Genomic DNA, 4,742 nt, shown 5'->3' on the forward strand with positions numbered 1-4,742 from the left:
TTTGACAACTTATGAAGGGAATAATTCCTAACTATTTTGGAATGCAAATTATTCTGAATATCTCAATCATATCATATACAATAACAATCACAAATCTTCCCACCTACAACTTTCATCTCTCATTATGATTACATGAATGCCTTATGTCAAATATAAAAAGAGAGGCTATAATAGTGGCGAAACACCACTTTAATTCAAGTCTTCATAGCAGCTAATAATCCATACCACCCATGTTGTCAGGCATTGTAGGACTGTCTTTATCTTCTTTTGGGAGTTCAGAAACAATAACTTCGGTTGTTATCATCAAAGACGATACACTGCAGAAAAATGATGGTAAGCAAAGTGGTTATATAACATACCAAATACTTTAGTATCCACTGCTAATTTGTAAATATCCTACCTGGTTATGTCAACCAAGAAGGTCCTAACCACCTTCAATGGATCAATAATTTTAGACTTAACCATATCTACATATTCACCTAATTACAAAGCTGCAAGAAAAATAGTTGACAACATAATCAATAATAATAACACAAACAAAAGAAACTATTTAAACACGACAACAACGAAAAAGAAAATGGGGAACACTGACCTTTGTTGGCATCATAACCAAGATTAGAATTATTCTGTTCCTAAAGTTTTCCAGCAACAACAACACCTTCAACTCCAACATTAGATACAATAGTGTGCACATGTGTCTGCATTGTTTGTGATAAAGAGTAGTAAAAGAGTGAGCAAATAAGATTGAAATTGAAGTTTTGTTTTTTTTTGCTAAACAATGGAGCTTGTATATATATATATATATATATATATATATATATATATATATATATATATATATATATATATATATATATAAATCTGTACCCAAACTAATGCAGAACCAACTCAATACAATAAAATCAAGACCAGCCCAGCAAGTTACAATTATCAGTCACCCCATCAAAGTTACATAACCAATCCTACTATCTTAATGTTTGACCATTGGGATTCTGCATATAGGATACCTACAGACCAAACATAAAACCAGGTTATGCATCATTTCATGAGCCATGATTGATCCTGTAAGTGTGTTTGGCCTACACTTACCAACAATGCCAAATAAAACACAGTATATAGCACCAATTATCGGTAGGGGATCGATGCAAAAAAGGCACCGAATTTGCGTGAAAGTGAGATGCCAAAAAAAATTTATTAGATAAGAAGCATAAAAGTTCAAGGTATTTCTCCATGCAAGAAATAAAGTCGAATATTGTACCTAAAATGTAAGCATACACAGATGTTGTAGTTCCAACAACAGAACTGAAAATGCCTTCAATGTAGGCATACACAGATGTTGATCCAAATAGATTCTACAATGTGAGTTTTGTGATGAGGAAATCATGACGACTTAAATACATTTATTATAGGATAGGTTTGTAATCCTGACAGTATCAGAATAGAAGATTGATGGCAAGGATCTGTCATGGCATACCCCCACAACGATAGAAACGAAAATTAAGATTGAACGCTTACTTGTAGTTCTTCAAAAATTTGCCATTACCGAATGCAAGCTGAGATAAGAAATCAACTCTGTGGAGATAAATTGCATGGCCATTAAAGACAATAGATCGTGTGTGCTTCACCAAATATGGGCTACCACACAGGATCCAAAAGATTTTTACAATTAAACTGTGGATAAACTTTGCCTATACACATTACATAAAGGAAATTATGCATCAGCATGCACTTATTGACAAACACCATATATACATGTAATAAATAGATAAAGGTAGTGAAGAAGAATACTCATAGCCTTGAAATCATAGGTAAGGCAGAAGACACCATAGCAATCAGGCTTACCCTTGGGATCGTGAGTTTGTGCAACTGGAACCTGCACTTGAATTAAAATCAAAACCACAAAAATCATATGATTACTACACAATAACAATTGAATGAGATGACAAGAGATCTCTTTCAGTTAATCATAGGTCATAGTTTCAAACCCAACCTGGGATATATAGTACGTAATTTCCCCCACCAAAGTTCACTTTTAGTAACGTCATCCATAAAGACGCCTTTGTCGCTAGGAGAAAGACCTGTTAACACCAGAAAGTGTTGCCAACGCTCCATCAGAAGTAACAAATGAACCTTTCTCATACTTGATAGCCTGCTCATACTGCTCTACACCAAATACAAACAAATTGCATTTGTAAAGAACTGCGTTTAAATAACAATACCCGAGTTCAAATTGCCTCTGATATACGACGTGCTTCAAACACTCCAACAGCAACCGTAAGCCACAATTGAGTAGTAGTGATAAAAGAATAAAGCAACTCTTGCTGGAAAGTAAAAATCTTGTTGTCACTCTAAAAATTCATCAACAATCTTGTTGTCATATTGTTTCTGCATGAAAAGTAAATAGTTATCAACCAATAGAGAAAAACTCATGGCACTCCCAAATCTACAATAATAATATTCAGAAGCAACAATGTCAAGCTTAGTATAATTTTTAAAATGAATAGAACATGCATATCAATCGCTTCTTGTTAGCGATACCGGCAAGCTTCTGTCTTTTTTCCTCCGCCGATTTCCAGAGCCAGTTAGTATTACCGCTTTGATGGAGCAGCGGCAGATGCAGTTGGACAACCTAAAGGAAGGGAATGGGAGAGTAAATTAATGAAAAGATAAAGATTGAGGAGAAAACTAAGAGGAACACTGTTTGATATGTTGAGGTCATGTGAATGCACTTGTACAACAGCATTGTCAATTTGTCATTGTTTAAATAGGGTACCATTGAGACTCTGTTCCAAAACTACATCACATACATCATTAATGAGCAGATTTTGGCCTTAGCATTTAACAATGCATGTGCTTCCTTCTCCTTAAACAAACACGAAAAAAATCTAGATCCAAACAATACAATTTAAACAAAATAAAAAAAAGATGGCAAAACATAGTAACAGTACCTTCGACGGTTCCAACAGCAGATCTCAAAGATCCCGAATTCTGTTTTGCATAATCATAAAGACTGGACATGCAAACAAAAGCATGAATAGCAGCAATTCTCACAAACCCAAGATGCTTCAGTTATTGTTCTAGATGGTGATCATCTATCTTATTCTCTATCTCTTTCTGCATGAATTCAATGTTTATTAATCTCACAAGATCTAATAATATAGGTTCAGTAAGAAGGTTCAAGGACTTTCAGAGAGATCAAATAACTTTCAAGAAGAATATAAAACAGTGTTATCAGCATGCTAAGACGAAGTATTAAACAATTTAAAAGGAGTGAACTTCACGAAATGGATCTCAAATCCAGAAATTACAAAAACTCACCATCAAAATCAGCAAAGTGTGTAGATCAAGTGCATCGTTCAGTTGAAACTGTTCCGGAACTGCAGCCTTCTGTTTCGTTGAGGTCGCTACAGTCAAAACGGATTTTCACTGCTACAGCTATCCACTTCACCTTACAATCCACTTTCATCTTATTCTTCTTCTGCAATATAGTAGTGAATTAATCAAACAGGGAGGTGATGGGAAGATGAAAAGAAATGACTACACTAAGAGAATAGAAATTGCCTATGGAATCATCCACTTTTCCGCTATAATCAAAGAGACATGTTTGATGCTTCAAATGAATATAAAGAAAGGTATTCAAAAAAGAAAAATGAGTGAAGTTATTTCACAGATTGAAAAATTATTGAATTTGAAGTTAAGTATCCAGTCTTGAATCGGTCCACTCAAAGAATTATTTGTCATAAACCTACATCCAAACAGCAAAGTTAAATCAACAAAGGAAAAACAGCTAATTCTTTAGATATCAACATATAGATGTATTATTTTGGTTAATCTTATGGTCGGCCGGTAAATGAATGTTCACTTACATGTAATTTAGCCTTTTCAATCCCTGGATTGAATTTGGGATTGAACCAGAAAACATATTGAAGCTTAAATCTCTGCAAGAAGTAAGAATTTATTTTACTATAATGTTCAAGTAATGGTCTTATGAGAACTGCAGCCCTGCATAAAGCTCAACCGAAACGAATAACAAACTGGTTCCCGAAGAAACAGGCTGCATCACCGACTCAAACCGCCACTTCCCACAAAATTCTGCTAACCAATCTGCATAACCACCACAAAAAGTTCTTGCAGAAAACAAAACTAAACAAAAACCAAAAGTCGGTTCAGCCAAAGTAAATAGTCTTTGTACCAAGATTCATGACACAACAATCTAACAATGAAGATTATAGAACAACAAAACATTGGTTGGAACTTGAAACATACCATATTGGAAAAGAACTTGCGACCGAGATCTCCTGAAACCCTAATCCCGTGGAAGGGTCGGATCTGGAAAAAAAGTCATGTTAATGAGAATTGACAATGGATAAGGTCAAAAATCATCAAGAAAACAGCTGCAGGGCAAAAATAACCAAAACCCTAGTTCATCATTTTCCCAATTTTACAAACCCTTCAGAAATTATCAGAAGAACATTGTTCATCAAACATCAAAACCTCAAACACAGATAAATCCCAATATTCATAAAAAAACCTAAACAATTTGTTAATCATTTCCCTTAAAATCAAAACCCTTCAGAATCGTGAGAGAGGAAGAGAGATCAAGAAGAAAAACCAGAAATACCTCACCCGAGATTCAGATTCGTAGCTTTCGTCATCATCTTCATAGATCTTCAACCAACTCAACTCATTCATCTAAAATCGTTCAACATCGTTCATCACGAACCCAACAACATCAACATCAC

General features: G+C 34.6%; 2 long non-coding RNA genes across 2 annotated transcripts; both read right to left on the reverse strand.

Annotated features, from left to right (window-relative positions):
* On the reverse strand, positions 1-1,007 carry LOC131655846 (uncharacterized). Its single transcript, XR_009299900.1, has 4 exons — positions 868-1,007; positions 593-698; positions 401-491; positions 1-317 (listed from the first exon to the last, which is right to left on the reverse strand). It is a non-coding gene; the product is annotated as an uncharacterized LOC131655846 (long non-coding RNA).
* Positions 1,008-3,329: 2,322 nt separating this feature from the next.
* Positions 3,330-4,742, reverse strand: LOC131655847 (uncharacterized). Its single transcript, XR_009299901.1, has 3 exons — positions 4,627-4,742; positions 4,267-4,329; positions 3,330-4,104 (listed from the first exon to the last, which is right to left on the reverse strand). It is a non-coding gene; the product is annotated as an uncharacterized LOC131655847 (long non-coding RNA).

The sequence above is a fragment of the Vicia villosa genome, linkage group LG3, assembly GCF_029867415.1.
Source record: "Vicia villosa cultivar HV-30 ecotype Madison, WI linkage group LG3, Vvil1.0, whole genome shotgun sequence".
In the NCBI taxonomy this organism is placed as follows: domain Eukaryota; kingdom Viridiplantae; phylum Streptophyta; class Magnoliopsida; order Fabales; family Fabaceae; genus Vicia; species Vicia villosa.